The following is a 19,070-nucleotide window of genomic DNA, read 5'->3' on the forward strand; positions in this document are numbered from 1 at the left end:
TGAGTAAGTTTTAGATACAAGCTTAGTCAACAGGTGACTAAGAATGAATCTATCCTTGAGTCAGGAGATAGCACTTGAGTCTATTCCTGAACTCAGCTTCTTAGTTGACTCAACTCAGCTTGTGTTTTTTTTAGCGTTTAACTAGGCAGTGTTATAGCAAGCAATAATTTAAGGAGATAAGGGTTAGAAAGATGTTACTCAGCAGACGTATCCTGGTTCTGTTGGGGTTTTAGTGTCCTATAGACAATAGTTCTAGGATACAGACTTAATGTAAATGAAGTGTTCTTTATATCATTTGTTTTAATGAGATATATGTTTTATAACTATATAAAGGCAAACCCTTTTAAGCACTAAATAAAGTCTAATAAAAGGAAATCCGTAAGTTTGTTTAAAGTGATTATAAAGTGTTCATAAAAGCATGAAGTGAGACAAAACTTTATAATAAACTAATAAACTTAAAACCACCCCAAGTCAAGCAATATGTTTAGGATTGACATATCGCGGTTGAGACTTGCATGTAACAATGTCTTCTGTCCGACAGAAAGCTGATCTCACAAGCTTCATATATATAGATATCTGGACAGTTACATGGATCCGATGAAAGGTAGTTCATTAGGATTGGGGACCCGAGTTGAGATAACAGGATGGGTAGATTCTTCCTTGTCACCTGTTCATCTCATTGGTACTAATAGGTATAAATAATCCTCAGACTCAAAGGAATGTTAATTGGTATTCTGGATTACGGAATGTGACGCTTTGACTCTGGTGTAACACGATCCTTAACAGAGATGACTCTAGGGTGTGAACAGCAGACGTTGGGTATCACAGGAAGTGATTGCGGGATCGTTATACATTGGATTGAGCATTTATCACTCCCGATAAATGGGAGATATGTCCATGGATCGCTTGTGGAAGTCTTGACTCTAAATCCTTGCAAGGTGATAGCTTGAGATTGAAATGAGATTTCTCTTAACCTATCTAATTGGAGTTGACTCGGTCAGAACAAGTAAAACGAACGTCTCGCTATATGTGACTTGACATCACCCATAGTCATAAGATTCAGTTCAAGGACGTAGTTGATAAAGGATCGAATTATACCGTAACTAATACGGAAAGGTCAACGACAGAATCAATCTGTCTTCTTATAGCTCTAGGGGAATGATTATGGACTTGCTAATCACATACTCTGTACATCATTCCGTTATGCAAAGATTAAATATAATTCTTTGAAAATTATTTAATAACGTTGCATACGGCTAGAAGCGATAAGAACCTAATGGGTCACACATAAGACTTGGAACCCAAAAGAGAGACAGATGCTAATTAATTGACGGAAGCCCAATTGAGCCCAATAAGGCCCAAATTACCATGGGGGGCGATTTTTATGTATGGAGATATATAAATAATTAATTTGATTTTATCAATTCTAATTAGATTGGGATTATGAATTAAATTAATTAAAGGATAAATAAGTTAGGAGTTTTAATTAGATTAAATTACTCCTATTATTATCTAATAAAGTTATTGTTATTATCTTTTATATTTAGATATATTAATAGATAATATTTAAGAATTCTATTCCGAATTGAATTCTTATTCAATAAACCTAATTCTATCTAACTAAGGATTAGATACAAGAAAGATTATAAATACCCCCTATGTAGATTTTCGAAAACTACCCCTAAGAATAAGCTAGAGAATTTCGAATTCCACCCTAGCAACAAGAGAGAGAATTTCGACCCCTAGCTCGAGGACGAGATTTTCCACCGCTTCCTTCCGTTCAATTGATTTTCATCTCTTTCTCTTTATCCTTGATCTTGTGTTGATTAATTAGAGACAATCTACTTTGGTTGTTAATAAACGGTTGATTCTAACTTGATCTTCTGTTGTGTTGTTTTGTGCTCGGGAACTCGAAGTAAGAGTTGTGGACACTTCGTTTGCAACGGTAGATAGAACATCTAAAAGGTATTTCTTCTTATCCCTCTTTGTATGAAATAACGGTTAACGAATCTTGGGGTTAATGGAAATAGGTTAAAAATTTTATATTTCCGCTACTATATGTTAGCCTATTTTCCTACGGTGGTATCAGAGCCTGCGTTAAATCCGTTATTTCATATATGAAAATTTAGAAGTTTTTCAATCAGATTAAATAAGTATTTATAGTTAAGTTAATTAACAAAACTGTTTTGATTAATTAGTTCTAAAAGATAAATAAGTTTTAATTAATTGTTAATTAAAATAAGTTATGCACATGTTCCTAATAATTTTGGTTGATAATCAATATAACAAAATCTATTAGTTTTATGGTTAGATTGATAAAATCAGTTTTATTTATTCTAAAAGATAAAACGGAAAATCTATGATAGTTTTTCCTATTTTCTGAAAATCGTTTTAAAACCGATATATATATATATATATATATATATATATATGTATATGTTTTATGTTGATATAAAAAAAATTACAGCAGTTCGGGTCGCGCCTAGGGCTGCGGGTCAGACGCCTAGGGCTGCTGCCAAACGGCAGCAGCCTAACCTCGGGCCCGGCCCAAGACCCACTAAATTTTAAATCGTTTAAAATTAGTTTTGTATATATATATATGTATATGTTTCAGAAATTAATAGTTTTCTGTTTTGATTATCGAATGAAAATTTGTTTAAAAGTTTGTTTTACCTATTTGTAAATCAAAAAGGTTTTAAATGAATTCAAATCAAAATAATTGGGACGTGCATAATTAAAGTTTTGTATAGTTATATTAATCTAAAAGTTTAATATAAAAGGATACGAAACTGTTAGAAGTAAAATTGGATGAAAGTTAATTTGATGAGTTAATATGATTAACCTAAATATTACATAAAATACTTATGTAATCAACCAATTAAATTTATTTAATTGAGTTTATGCATGTTTGGAGTTATGAACATATTTGGACCCTCTTTTAGTCTTTTGGTATTTTTGAAATAGGGCCTGCGAGTCCTGCCTTTCTATTATCTATTGTAATTTCTCCTCTCATCTAAATCCCTTCAATTTAATTGAAGTTTTCTTTAGTAGTATAAAAATTAATATGTAATTTCAAGGCGCCATGGAGAAGACGGAGAACCTAAAGAGAAATATGTAATAGTTAGTATTTCCTTAGGTTTGCCCTTTTATTCCGTCTCTGGCTCGACGGAATAATTTAGATGATATGTCCATAACGCCAATGTATGTGTCTGATGTATGCTAAAGCAAATCAAGACTAAGTTAGATTATGAGACCTAAAATAAAATCCCTCATTAAAAGTTAAGTAAATAAGCAAGTTATTAAAATCGGTTGCCTCTCCCTAATATTATAATTCAGCCGGCAGTACTGAGGGCCTTTGGGTTGTTGAGTAAACTCAATCTCGGGGTCTTATGGTAACACCTGAATTATCGAAAATCATTTTTCATGAATATGAGGTAATACTTAAATTAGATTATGATAATTGGATGAGTAAACTCATGTTTTCATAAACTAATGGGCAATACGGTTGAGATTAATATGAATAGCATATTAGTTACTAATGTGGTTAGTAACCCAATAACCTAGGAATCACATTAAAGATGTGATTGATTACATGAATCTACCTAATGAATGAGACTAGCTTGTTGAGTAAAATCAAGGCGAAATCTCAGGAGTTAGGATCCTAGCTCACTAAAGGATTTGTGAAATTCTTCGAATTAATATGGAGGGCTATTAATTTGGCAAAATAGTGGGAGCAATCTGAAATAAACTAAAAGGCCTATAATTTTAGATTGATATACTTTAAAGCAAATGAATAACATATGTTTACTCTTTCTCACTCTCAAGTTTAATTACACACTCTTAAAATCATGACTAACACCAATCTGCAAAACATACTTACCGATAACAAGTTGAACGGTTCAAACTTCACCGACTGGTTTCGTAACCTCAAAATTGTTTTGAAGTTCGAAAGGAAAGGGTATGTACTTGATACACGGATACCCCCTTACCCAACGGATGATGCTCCCTACCAAGAATTTTATGCTTACTTGAAGCATAAGGCTGATGATGATCAAGCAGGAGACATCATACTTGCATCTATGACACCGGGAGTAAAAAGGCAACTACATGCAGATATGGATGTCTATTCCATGGTCAAGCACCTAAAAGAGTTATTTGTGAATCAAACTCGGTGCGAACGCTTCGAAATAACAAAGCAGTTATATAGATGCAAGATGCAGGTGGGCACATCTATAATGGCACATTGTGCTAAGATGATCAGCCTTATCACCAAGTTTTCTAGTATTGGAGATGCGATGGACCGTGAACTAAGTGAGAACTTACTTCTTCAGTCCCTCCCCGAGAGTTACTCGGAGTTCATTATGAACTACCAAACGAGTGGCTTGCAAACCTCTCTTGAAGAGCTTGCAAATATGCTCGAGACAGTCGAGCCCAATATAATAGAAAACGAGGAGATACCAAGCCTTGAAGGATCAAAGAATAGGAAAGGGATATCTCCCGATCCAAACCATCCTAAGAAAGGCAAGGAGGCAATGCTCACTGAAACGAGGGGAAAGGAATTAAAGAAGCCCAAAGGCAAGTGCCACTATTGTGGTGAAGTGGGGCATTGGAGGAGAAATTGTTTGTTGTACCTAGCCACCCTCAAGAAGGGAGAAGCCGGGACTTCAACATCTGGTATGTTTTATATTGAAATAAATACAATTTCGCAGTCTGAATCTTGGGTACTTGATACCAGATGCGGATCTCATATTTGTACAAATATGCAGGAACTAAATCAGACTAAGGAATTGAAGAAAGGAAGCATAAACTTGCGAGTAGGAAATGGAGCAAGAGGTGCCGCCCTCGCAATTGGAGATTATGTTTTAAATTTGCCCCCTGGGCTTGTAATAGAATTAAGGAACTGTTTATACGTTCCACAAATGTCTCGTAACATTATTTCTATTAGCTGTCTCGTTGACGACGGTTTTTATATTTCAATAAAAGACAAATGTTGCGATTTTTATAGAGATTCGATCTTCTATTTTTCAGGAATATCACAAAATGGGATTTATGTGTTAGATGACAAAATTTATGTTTTCGCAATTGATACCAAAAGACATAAGCTAGATAATTCAACTTACTTGTGGCATTGTCGTTTAGGCCATATAAACAAAAGACGCATGCTTAAGCTACATCAAGATGGGCTTATAAATTCAATTGATCCTGAATCATTGGAAACGTGCGAAGCATGTTTAAAAGGTAAAATGACAAAGACACCCTTTAGCAATAAAGGTGAGCGTGTATCAGACACTCTGGGACTCATTCATTCAGATGTATGTGGTCCCATGTCAGTCCAAGCAAGAGGAGGATTCAGATACTTCATAAGCTTCATAGACGACCATACCCGATATGGTTATATCTACTTGATGAAGCACAAATCTGAAGCTTTTGAGAAATTCAAATGCTTCAAGAATGAAGTAGAAAATCAATTAGGAAAGAAAATAAAGACACTTCGATCTGATCGAGGTGGCGAATATCTTTCAGATGATTTTCTGAATTATCTAACTGAATGTGGGATATGCTCACAATGGACACCTCCCTATACACCATAACACAATGGTGTATCCGAGAGGAGAAACCGTACCTTACTAGATATGGTACGATCCATGATGAGCATAGCATTACTTCCAAAGACATTATGGGGCTACGCCTTAGAAACCGCCCTCTTCACCCTAAATCTAGTACCAACTAAATCCGCTAGTTCCACACCATATGAATTGTTCGTTGGTAGGAAACCCGTGTTCTCATTCATGAGAGTATGGGGTTGTTCAGCATATGTGAAATGCATTGCGTCCGACAAAGTAGATTCTAAATCTAATAAATGTTTCTTCGTTGGATACCCTAAGGAAACTATGGGATATTACTTCTATCATCTAGATGATCAAAAAGTAATAGTATCCAAGCACGCAACCTTCTTAGAGAAAGATTTTCTCGAAGACACAGAAAAGGGAAGCATGATTGAACTTGATGAAGTTCAAGAACAAGAAACACCAACTGAAACAACAGAAGCGGTTGAGGAACCCGATGCAGTCCCATCAGATGAGACTCAAGTGCCACCCCTTCGTAGATCACAAAGAGTTCGTGAACTCCCTATTAGATATGGTTTTCTAGTGGGAGATGATAATGAGGTTCCCGTGTTAGACGACGAACCCGAAAACTACGAAGAGGCTCTTAACAGTCCAGATTCTAAAGCATGGCTTGAAGCCATGGATTCTGAAATGGATTCCATGTATACCAACCAAGTGTGGACTTTGGTTGATCCACCCGAAGGGATAAAACCCATTGGGTGCAGATGGATCTTCAAAAGGAAGACTGACATGGATGAAAAGGTTAGCACCTACAAAGCTAGGTTAGTAGCGAAAGGATATCGTCAGAAGCAAGGAATTGATTATGACGAAACTTTCTCTCCTGTGGCTATGTCCAAATCAATCAGAATAATGCTTGCTATTGCCGCTCACTATGATTACGAGATTTGGAAAATGGATGTGAAAACAGCTTTCCTAAACGGAAACATGCTTGAGGATGTATACATGATGCAACCTGAAGGTTTCATATCAAAGGATGCAAACAAGGTTTGCAAACTTCAGAGATCCATTTATGGACTCAAGCAAGCATCTAGAAGCTGGAACAAGCGTTTTGACGAAACCATAAAACAATTTGGTTTCGAACAAAATTGCAAAGAAGCTTGCATTTACAAGAAAGCAAGTGGGAGCTCTATAGCATTTCTGATATTATATGTGGACGATATATTATTAATGGGAAATGACGTAGCTCTACTACAGTCGGTAAAAGTTTGGTTATCTGGTAACTTCTCAATGAAAGACCTCGGTGAAGCAGCTTATATACTTGGTATAAAAATCTATAGAGATAAATGACGAAGACTGCTTGGTCTTTCACAGGCTACATACATCGAAAATGTGCTAAAGAGGTTTAGCATGCTTGAATCGAAATGAGGTAACTTACCCATGCTACATGGAGTAAAGTTAAACAATCATCAATGTCCTAAAACCGATGATGATAAGAAGCGCATGGCTGTAGTCCCGTACGCCAGCGCAATCGGTTTGATTATGTATGCTATGCTATGCACTAGACCTGACATAGCGTTCGTGTTATCTGTAACGAGTCGCTACCAAGGAAATCCGGGAGACGAGCACTGGATTGCCGTCAAAAACATTCTTAAGTACTTGAGAAGAACTAAAGATATGTTCCTAGTGTACGGAGAAGGGGATCTGAAAATAGAAGGATTTTCAGATGCAAGTCATCTCACAGATGAGAACGATTTTAAATCCCAATCGGGATACCTGTTTATCCTAAATGGGGGCGCGGTCAGCTGGAAGAGTTCCAAGCAAGGAAGTGTAGCTTTCTCCACAACCGAGTCAGAGTATATCGCTGCTGTGGAAGCAGTTTGGATTAGAAAGTTCATTACTGAACTTGGTGTAGTGCCTGACATTGTAAATCCCATTACACTGTACTGTGATAACAATGGAGCCATTGCACAAGCAAAGGAACCACGGTCTCATAATGCATCCAAGCATTACCTTAAACGATACCACATTATAAGAGAAATTGTGGCAAGAGGAGATGTGAGAATAGAAAGAGTACCTACAGAAGACAACATTGCAGGTCCGTTGACAAAGCCCTTAACCTAGAAAGTACATGATCGTCATCTAACTTCTACTAGGATAAGTTATAGAAACAATTGGCTTTAGTCCAAGTGGGAGTATGTTGGGGTTTTAGTGTCCTATAGACAATTGTTCTAGGATACAGACTTAATGTAAATGAAGTGTTCTTTATATCATTTATTTTAATGAGATATATGTTTTATAACTATATAAAGGCAAACCCTTTTAAGCACTAAATAAAGTCTAATAAAAGGAAATCCGTAAGTTTGTTTAAAGTGATTATAAAGTGCTCATACAAGCATGAAGTGAGACAAAACTTTATAATAAACTAATAAACTTAAAACCACCCCAAGTCAAGCAATATGTTTAGGATTGACATATCGCGGTTGAGACTTGCATGTAACAATGTCTTCTGTCCGACAGAAAGCTGATCTCACAAGCTTCATATATATAGATATCTGGACAGTTACATGGATCCGATGAAAGGTAGTTCATTAGGATTGGGGACCCGACTTGAGATAACAGGATGGGTAGATTCTTCCTTGTCACATGTTCATCTCATTGGTATTAATAGGTATAAATAATCCTCAGACTCAAAGGAATGTTAATTGGTATTCTGGATTACGGAATGTGACGCTTTGACTCTGGTGTAACACGATCCTTAACAGAGATGACTCTGGGGTGTGAACAGCAGACGTTGGGTATCACAGGAAGTGATTGCGGGATCGTTATACATTGGATTGAGCATTTATCACTCCCGATAAATGGGAGATATGTCCATGGATCGCTTGTGGAAGTCTTGACTCTAAATCCTTGCAAGGTGATAGCTTGAGATTGAAATGAGATTTCTCTTAACCTATCTAATTGGAGTTGACTCGGCCAAAACAAGTAAAACGAACGTCTCGCTATATGTGACTTGACATCACCCATAGTCATAAGATTCAGTTCAAGGACGTAGTTGATAAAGGATCGAATTATACCGTAACTAATACGGAAAGGTCAACGATAGAATCAATCTGTCTTCTTATAGCTCTAGGGTAATGATTACGGACTTGCTAATCACATACTCTGTACATCATTCCGTTATGCAAAGATTAAATATAATTCTTTGAAAATTATTTAATAACGTTGCATACGGCTAGAAGCGATAAGAACCTAATGGGTCACACATAAGACTTGGAACCCAAAAGAGAGACAGATGCTAATTAATTGAAGGAAGCCCAATTGAGCCCAATAAGGCCCAAATTACCATGGGGGGCAATTTTTATGTATGGAGATACATAAATAATTAATTTGATTTTATCAATTCTAATTAGATTGGGATTATGAATTAAATTAATTAAAGGATAAATAAGTTAGGAGTTTTAATTAGATTAAATTACTCCTATTATTATCCAATAAGGTTATTGTTATTATCTTTTATATTTAGATATATTAATAGATAATATTTAAGAATTCTATTCCGAATTGAATTCTTATTCAATAAACCTAATTCTATCTAACTAAGGATTAGATACAAGAAAGATTATAAATACCCCCTATGTAGATTTTCGAAAACTACCCCTAAGAACAAGCTAGAGAATTTCAAATTCCACCCTAGCAACAAGAGAGAGAATTTCGACCCCTAGCTCGAGGACGAGATTTTCCACCGCTTCCTTCCGTTCAATTGATTTTCATCTCTTTCTCTTTATCCTTGATCTTGTGTTGATTAATTAGAGACAATCTACTTTGGTTGTTAATAAACGGTTGATTCTAACTTGATCTTCTGTTGTTTTGTTTTGTGCTCGGGAACTCGAAGTAAGAGTTGTGGGCACTTCGTTTGCAATGGTAGATAAAACATCTAAAAGGTATTTCTTCTTATCCCTCTTTGTATGAAATAACGGTTAACGGATCTTGGGGTTAATGGAAATAGGTTAAAATTTTTATATTTCCGCTGCTATATGTTAGCCTATTTTCCTACAGGTTCGGCCTCTCCGCCTACGTCCATTCCCCGAAATTCCTTCCGAGCTTTTTGGAATCCTCTACTGAGCTCTTTAAAGGTAGAGCACAAACTTTTTACAATAGCAAACTGAGTATACAAGAGTACCTTCCTCTATTCCTCTACTCACTCCTATTTCTACAATTGAGTACTATAACCGAGTACTCAGCTTCTCCTTTCTATTCTTCTAGAAATGATAAGTGTTTGTTTGTCCTAAACAACAATTGCTAAGACACTTTATATGATTTAGATCACTCTAGACTTTTACACAGAATTGGAATTGGTGTAAGATTTGCTTTGCTTTTCTCACAGAACTTCGAATATCAATTTGGTCAGCGTTTCGACTTGATTGAAGATCTGCATCGAATGAAGCGTTTGGGTGGCCTATTTATAGTGACACTTGATGCACTGGTTATTTCGAATTTCGAAATAACCGTTAGAGGGAAACGGCTTCCTGTCGCTTTCACTCAGTACGTGCTCAGCGTCTTTGGCCAATCAAAACCTTGTATCTTCTGTCTTCGGCAGTGCTCAGCAGCTTTTCGTCAGACAGAACAGAATGTTTCCACATTTATGGTAAAGTCTTCTAGACAGCTTTCTACGTCTTCTGAACTTTACCCGAAGTAGAAATACTTTGTCTCCAAGTTTATTCAGGCCAGCTGCTGACCTGACTATCTTGTCGCTCAACTCAGCAGCTTCGTCTTGAAGCTTTTGGTCGAAGGTTTCTCGATCCTTCTCAATGATGGGCTTGCGTTTTAACTCAGTGCGACCTGCGTTTTGATCTGCTTGGGCCGTGAGGCATTGACACGTTGACTTGTGCTTGACTTTCTCTTGTGGGCCTTTGGGCCATACAACTTGATGTCTTATAGATTTAAGTAACTCAACATTGATCAAACACATTAGTACAAATAAATCAAAGCATTTAAATTTAATGTGTTGGAATATTTTTATCATGGAGATTTAATTCTTATTAAATAATTTTGTCAAATCAAAATCATGTGGAAAGGTGTTTTTCAACAGGAACTTCCTTTTCCATAACAATAGTTCCTTCCTGAGGAACCGTACAATCAATTATCAACTCATTGCTCTTGTCACCCGCCCCCTGGGATGCTTTGCCGAGGTCATCTGATTCAAGATCAACGATAGGCTTGCTCTCCTCGGCTAATCCGCTCAGCTCCTTCCGAATCTGATCGCGGATATAATCCTTAACGTTCGGGATCTTGCGATACTTAAGGCAGTCCTCAACCTCAAGGACCACGTACTCTGGATCCACAAAATTGATTATGGGGTAGGAAAGCTTAACGTACGCCATGATCCACTCGCCATAATAGTAAGAATGTTCTCCCGCCAGGATCTCCGCGTTCAACAATGCAGCCTTGTGATTCTTAGCATCCTCCTCCATTTCCCCCATCTTCTCCTTCAGGCTGCGGATCTCTGCGTCTTTGCTCTCGTTGAGGGCAATGGCGGAAGCAGCATTTGCATTAGCGACGATAACCTCTTTCTCCAGCCTTTTTATGGTCACCTTATCCGCCACCCGTTGGAGTAGATCCGCCTCCATAGCACGCATGTGCGTATACGCCTATCAAAACAAAGGATGATGTAAAAAACAAAAGTCTCCTCAAAGAGATCACTCTTTCATCCAAAAATGTGAAATAAAGAAAGCTCACCAAAAGGAGATCCCTCTTTCCCATTTTGGCATGGGCTGATCCGGAGAACTTGTTCTGGTTCTCCTGTACTTCGCCAAGTTGACCGAGGGCCTCATCAAGATCATTGATAACAGACTCATTCCTCAGAGACCCTTTATCACCATACTTGGCGAGCCATTACCCTCCCAAGTCGGGCTTCACCACCTATGTAAAGATTAGAAGGCCCAAGTCAAGATCCATGATAAAAGAAAGAAAAACGGTAAAGTAAATGTACCCACTTAAGCTCCAGCCTAGGTTTCTCGGCTCTTATGGCATCCCCCAATAACTTTTCTCCGCCAGCAGCGACGGACCTCTTTTTCTTAAGAGGGGGATCCGCAACGCCTTCAGCAAGACGTTTCCCAGAGCTCTTACGGGGATCCGCCACCTGCGTATCTTTTTGTGCCTCCAGCTCCTTCTGTTTTTTACGCATCTCTACAAGGGCGCGACTGGCTTTAGACAAACCCCTGACAAGGGAACAACGAGATAATCAAAGTTCAAGGAAGAAACAAAGTTACCTTCATCAAGTTGAGTAAACTTCACGTAAGTAATCACATCCCCCACACGGTGGGCCAGAGGAATGTCATTCATCATGAATTCCAGAGCATCGGCGTACGTCCAAGCATCCGTCTTAATGCTCTTCATGAGATCTTCCACCTTCTCGTCACTATCAGTCAATATACGTAAATCCCCAGCCATGTGTTGGGGCTTGGCATTCCAATTCAATGGGAACCCGAGGGGCTTGTCCTCTTTCACCTTAACAAAGAAATTTTTTTCGTCCCAGAGATGGACGTTCGACATCTTACCGCAGTATGGCAAATAAGTCTGGAATTTGGCGAAGGTATAAAAGGACTCGGATTTACGCTTCGTAGGTTTGTGAAGAGATCGGAAGACACGAGGATTACAGACTACCCCCAGGTTCGATGCTAAATAACAATCGAGAGCAATATCCAACCAGCCATTTGGATGCAGCTGGCAGGCGGTGATTCCAAAAAACTCCAGGATATCCGCCATCATCTTAGGAAGAGGAAGACATAATCCTCTCTCCACATGACAACTATATACAGACAGGTACCCTACAGGCGGGTCGTTGATGAGCGACCGCCAACTCGGTCTTATAGTTTTTAATCCACGGATAGCGATCCGCCAAATCTGCCAGATCCGCGGCACCCATACGAGACGGAGTAGTCTCTGTACGAGGCATCTTTTTCCTAATCGGAGTTGAAGAGGAAGCCTCCATCCCGGAAAATCTCCTAGAATCTATTGCCGGAGCAGTTTGGGTCACAATGACAGAAAGGGTCTGGGCTCTAATTAAACAGGGACGACGACTCCTACTCTCCCTCACCGTGTTATTTAACTCCGACAAATCACAACTAGAGGTACTCTCAGACGAACTTGAGTCCTCGGAAGAAGACCAGCTAAAAGAGGGCTCAAAGGGGGAAGTTAAATTAAAAAGTTTAATGGTTGATTCAGAACTCATAAAAACCCCAGAAACACGAGAAATTTCACTTACATGGAAAATCGGAAGTTTTTGAAGCTTCTTGATGCCGAAAAAAGCTCTGGAAAAACTCGAACGAAATGGAAAAGAAAATAGCAAATGAAGCGAAAAGAGAGAAGAGAGAAGAGAGAAGAGAGGTTGAAGAAGGAATCGCCACTTACCTCGAGCAGCGCGCCTAGGACACCTGTCGCACGATGAATGGCCTGGAACAGAGCAACAATAAATGCGATTCATCATGACGGCGTGCAAGGAAGACCAAAAGCCCTAAAGGACTTTGACGGAACTTTGGGGGGGCTTCTGATAACATCGGGATATTATCCACGGGATCAAAGAGGATATTTACCAAAACGGCCGCGTATTTGGGCAGTCTGGGAAGCAATGGCGTATCAAGCAAGTCATCCGAGTGGCGGATCACCTAGACTCCGCCACACATGATCCGTAGTCAAACCTGCGTGAGACCTGCCATCATGCCTCGATCCGCCCGCTAGACGGTTGAGCCGATTCCCTATAAAGGAAATTAATGGAGTGTTAATGAGCTAACGGCCACACAGTTTATTCTTATTCATATACTGACTTTGGCATCGGAGCTTCCCCCCGTCGAACCCAACGACGCCCCCCACAGGGAAGGAATCCGATCAGAAGTTCATCGCCAGTTACCAGATATCATCAATTTTCCACGCAATAGCATCCCTGTTTCTTCTTAATACCTCCATGAGTTGAGCTTTCTGATCAGGGGTTAGCTTTGAAGATATAATCACCGAGCTTCCGCTGGGTGGTTCAAGAAACGCATACTCTAGGTGTGATGGTAAAGGTTTTAGTTCGGGTTTAGTCAATGGCACAGTAGGTATTTCAGGTGGTTCTTGATGAGTAGGAACATTGGGATCTAGAGGAGGTGTAGGCAAGTTGGTTTCAATGGAACATCCTGTTCCCTCAGATAAGTTCACTTCTTCCCCCAAGAGAGCCTTCAGAGTGTCCTGTCCCTGTTCCTACAAAGTAGAAAGACTTTGGAAATCATCTAAGAAACAACAAGTGTCATCACTAGTGTTAGCCCGTCTCATAGCCTCATTCATTTTGAAAATGATTTCTTCCCCATTAACTCGCAAAAATAATCGTCCCTCTCCTACATCAATCAATGCCTTACCCGTTGCTAAGAACGGTCTACCCAAGATAATAGGAACATGCAGGTCCTCATCTATATCCATTATGATGAAATCAACAGGCAGTATGAATTTTCCTACTTTGACCAATACATCTTCCACTACTCCCCTAGGGTAACATACCGACCGGTCAGCCAACTGAATGGACATTCTGGTTGGTTGTGGTTGTCCTAGTTCTAGTTTAGCATACACAGAATATGTCATAAGGTTTATGCTAGCTCCTAGGTCACACAACGCATTTTCAATATTTAACTTGCCAATTGAACAGGGAATAGAAAAACTCCCTGGATCCTTCAACTTTTTCGGAAGCTGCTGCTTGTTCTGGAGTATTGAAGAACAGTCCCTGTTTAGTTGGATCATCGATATGTTTTCCAACTTCTTCTTGTTTGACAAGATATCTTTTAAGAACTTCACATATCTGGGCATCTGAGCAAGTGCTTCCACGAAGGGAATGTTAATATGCAACTTCCTGAAGGTGTCCAGCACTTTCGAATTTTGCTCTTCAAGCTTCTTGTTTATCAGCGGTCAATTCTACCCCGACAGGTTCTTCTTGACTAAGAACAGCTTGTTTCTTTTCTTCTTTAATAGTTCGAGAGGTACCTGCACACTCAGCATTTTCATCAGTGGGAAAAGGGGGTTGAGTTTTCTTACCAGATCTCAGAGTGATGGCCATGACATCTCCTTTGGGGTTTGGTTCGGTATTACTTGGCATCATCCCTTTTCCTTTGGACGAAGATGCAACAAGTTGATGGACCTGTGTCTCCATATTTTTAATTGACGCTTGTGTTTGCTTCATGAATTGCATCATCATAGTCATCATGTCTGGTTCTATATCTTCCTTTGGTGGAACAGGCTGTTTGTAGTGTTGTTGAGGTTGTCTCTGGTACTGTCCTCCTTGTTGCTGCTGGTACCTTGGTTGTTCCTGATTTGGTTGCCCAGTCCATCCGAAGTTCGGATGATTTCTTGTGGCTGGGTTGTAGGTATTCGAGTATGGGTTTGGTGGGTTCCTTTGATTATATCCAGCATAATCACATTGCTCCTGGTCACCTTTCCCTTGCTTGACTCCAGGACAGTTTATGTTGAAATGAGGTCCTCCGTAAAAATCACAAACATTATTGAACGGTGGTTCGCTGTGAATGGATGATACATTAATCTTGCTGAGCTGCTTTGCAAGATGTTCCACCTGGGTGGTCAGTTTCGACACAACATCATCATTCCCCGCTCTTTTTCCTTCACACCTAGCTGAGTGCCAATTATAGCTCGTGCTTACGACTCTCTCAATAAGGTTGTACAAGGCTTATGGTTCAAGATCCTCGGGGTTACCATTGGCAATGGATTCAATCTGGATTTTATAAATGTTGGTGACTCCATTGTAAAAATTCTGCACTTGCATCCACATGGGGATGCCATGATTCGGTACCCTTCTTAATAATTCCTTGTACCTTTCCCATGCCTCGGCTAAGGATTCATCCTCCTCCTGCGTAAAACGGGATACCTCATTTCTAAGTTTGATGGCCTGTCTAGGTGGAAAATATTTCATTAGAAAAGCACTGGCCATTTCTTCCCAAGTGGTAATCGTCCCTGGCTGTAAGTTCTTCAACCAGTTCTTTGCTTTGTCCTTGAGAGAAAAAGGAAACAGCTTTAGCCTTATCATATCATCGGAAACTCCTCGGTTTGATCTGAAAGTGTTGCACAGTGTAATGAACTCCTGGATATGCCCGTTTGGATCTTCCGACTGGTATCCATTGAATTGCACTGTGGCCTGCAACATTTGGGATCATAGATGCTTTCACTTCAAACATGTTGTTTCCTTCGTTTGGCAACACAATGCACGACGAGTGTCCTTCCATGGTTGGCCTAGAATAGTCTCTGATCTTCATAACTGGATGATTGTTGTTCTCTCCTTCCTCTTCTTGATTAGGTTGAACTGGTTGTTCTGGTGGTACTCTTCCAGCCATCCTTATTTCTCTTTGTCGCTCTCTCTGTCTTGCTCGTCGAGCTCCCGCTCGGTTTCGTCTACACGTTCTCTCTAATTCGAGATCGATAGGAAAAATTGGTGGTCCAGCTCTGCGCATAAACAAATGGAGAACTCCTTCTAGCTGCACTTTTTAGCAAACAGATTAAAAACACCTTGTTTCACAGAAATTTTCAGATAAATTTTGTTGCTTTCAATCCCCGGCAATGGTGCCAAAAACTTGTTGTCCTCTGAACAGACTCTAGCAAGTGCACTAGATACAAGTAATAAAGTGATAAGTGAGTATCGTCTCCATAGGGATTGATGACCAAATTTTACTAGAAAAACGTTGCAGAACAGGGTGTTCATGGTGTATGAATTCTTTATATTGAGAGATATTGTGAATAAGTAACAAAGTCAAAGATTTAACTTATAAAAAAACGATTACTTGATAATGATAAAAAGGTAGAACAGGGTAGGCACATCGGAACAGGTTATCTTAAGTCTCTAAACACCATATTTATTCATGAATGACGCAAAGTGAAGTCAAGGTCTCTGCTTTAATGCTCACTTAAGTCAACTCTCGTGTGTTCTTAAGATTCTAAGACTTACTACAACCATAAGCGTCCCTACGGTTGGTTCTTTCTTGCATTATGATTGAAACAGCATTTCAATAAAGAAAACCCTTGATACAACCTCCTAACATTCTTGTTCGGGGTTGGATGTTTGATAAAAAGTTTGGTGAAGATGAAAGCAGTTCCCTATCATTCATCTAGCACTAGCATACTTGCATAAGCAATGGAATAAAAAGCTTCATCAAACACTTCATAAATTTAACAACATTCATTCATAAATAGAAATTAGAGAACTTACATCACCGGCCCTAACTGGCCGAACCTATTCAAAATGACTACTCACTCATACTGCCGAGTGAACAGTCTGCTTCCATTCTACAGTACTCCATCAATGGAGTCATCTTCCTTGAGAGCTCTTCTCTCTACCAAAACGTCTATTTTTAAGTTCAACAAAAGATGATCCCTTTTCCTTTCCCCACTACGTCTATTTAAGGGAAAAAGAAAAGGTCAAAACGGTATATAAAGTATCTAAGAAAATATTACAAAAACAAACCAAATTGTTCACAAATCCTAGAATGCTAGAAATGGTTAAAATCCTTTTGACCCTTGAACACTCAAGGGTCGAACTTTCATGTCATCATGCTACTTTTAAACTGCTCTTATCCGCCTTTCCTGCCTGCCGCACCTGCTTTATGTCCTGTCGCTATCCGTCATCAGAATTCGCAGCGTTAGACCGCTGGATCAAAGAAGGCTCAACTCCTCATGGTATGCGCGAAACAGGTTGCTTCCAGTCCGTTCGACTTAATCTTTCCTTATCTGCACAAAAACACTTATAAGACCTTCTTTCTTGTATTTTAACCCTAAAAACACCCTTAATTCATTATAAATAACATGTTAAATCGTAATCAAATTCATGCTTAACAAAATACAAGCCTCTTCAGGGTTTTGTTCGAAACCAAATTGTTTTATGGTTTCATCAAAACATTTGTTCCAACTTCTAGATGCTTGCTTGAGTCCATAAATGGACCTTTGAAGTTTGCAAACCTTCGTTGCATCCTTCGACGTGAAACCTTCAAGTTGCATCATGTATACATCCTCAAGCAGGTTTCCATTTAGGAAAGCTGTTTTCACATCCATTTGCCAAATCTCATAATCAAAATAAGCGGCAATTGCAAGCAATATTCTGATGGATTTGAACATGGCTACATGAGAGAAAGTCTCGTCATAGTCAACTCCTTGCTTTTGACGATATCCTTTCGCTACTAACCTAGCTTTATAGGTACTAACCTTTCCATCCATGTTTGTCTTCTTCTTGAAGATCCAGCTGCACCCAATGGGTTTTATCCCTTCGAGTGGATCAACCAAAGTCCACACTTGGTTTGCATACATGGAGTCCATTTCAGAATTCATGGCTTCAAGCCATGCTTTAGATTATGGACTAGCAAGAGCCTCTTCGTAGGTTTCAGGTTCGTCGTCTAACACGGAAACCACTTCGTTATCTCCCACTAGAAAACCATATCTAACTGGGAGTTCACGATCTCTTTGAGACCTACGAGTGGGAAATGACACTTGTGTTTTATCTCGTGAAGCAAGTTCGCGTTCCACTTCCTCTTCCGCGGTTTCAGCAGGTGCTTCCTCTTGAACTTCATCAAGTTCAACATAACTTCCATTCTGTGTTTCTTCCAGAAACTCTTTCTCTAGAAACACTGTATTTCTGGATACGATTACTTTTTTATCATCTGGATGATAGAAGTAATATCATACAGTTTCCTTAGGATATCCTATGAAGAAGCATTTATCAGATTTAGAATCCAACTTATCTGATACTATTCTTTTAACATATGTTGAACATCCCCATATTCTCATGAAAGTGAAAACGAGTTTCTTTCCAAAGAACAGTTCGAATGGAGCAGCACTAGCGGATTTGGTGGGTACTCGGTTCAAGGTAAATAGAGCAGTTCCCAAGGCATAGCCCCAGAATGTCTTTGGAAGAGATGCGGTGCTCATCATGGATTGTACCATATCCAATAAGATTCGATTTCTCCTCTCTGACACACCATTGTGATGTGGTGTATAATGAGGTGTCAATTGTGAGCATATTCCATATTCATTTAGATAACTCATAAAATCTTCTAAAAGATATTCTCCACCTCAATCAGATCAAAGTATTTTAATAGTCTTTCCAGTTTGATTTTCAACTTCATTCTTAAAGCATTTGAATTTCTCAAAAGCTTCTGACTTGTGTTTCATCAAATAGATATAACCATATCTAGTATGATCATCTATGAAGCTAATGAAGTATCTGAAACCTCCTTTTGCTTGGACTGACATAGGACCACTGGTCATAGTCAACCTCCGGGCTCTTTTCCCATTACTGTTGCTGACAAAAGGGGGAGAAAGCCTCGAAGGAAGAAGCCAAACATAAGAACGATAACGTTGCTTCTGGAACAATAGCAACAACACAACAACAACCATCTCCAAAGAAGAACAATAATGTTACCTTAAACATTAGACAAATATGATCTTTTGTTTCTTCTTCTGTTCTTATAAGCTATTGAGCTTCATATG

General features: G+C 39.1%; 1 non-coding gene across 1 annotated transcript; it reads left to right on the forward strand.

Moving 5' to 3' along the window:
• Positions 1 to 15,376: 15,376 nt before the first annotated feature.
• LOC136228087 (small nucleolar RNA R71) lies at positions 15,377 to 15,483 on the forward strand. The gene has a single exon (XR_010688422.1). It is a non-coding gene; the product is annotated as a small nucleolar RNA R71 (small nucleolar RNA).
• Positions 15,484 to 19,070: the final 3,587 nt, after the last annotated feature.

Source organism: Euphorbia lathyris, chromosome 4 (assembly GCF_963576675.1).
Source record: "Euphorbia lathyris chromosome 4, ddEupLath1.1, whole genome shotgun sequence".
NCBI classification, from domain to species: domain Eukaryota; kingdom Viridiplantae; phylum Streptophyta; class Magnoliopsida; order Malpighiales; family Euphorbiaceae; genus Euphorbia; species Euphorbia lathyris.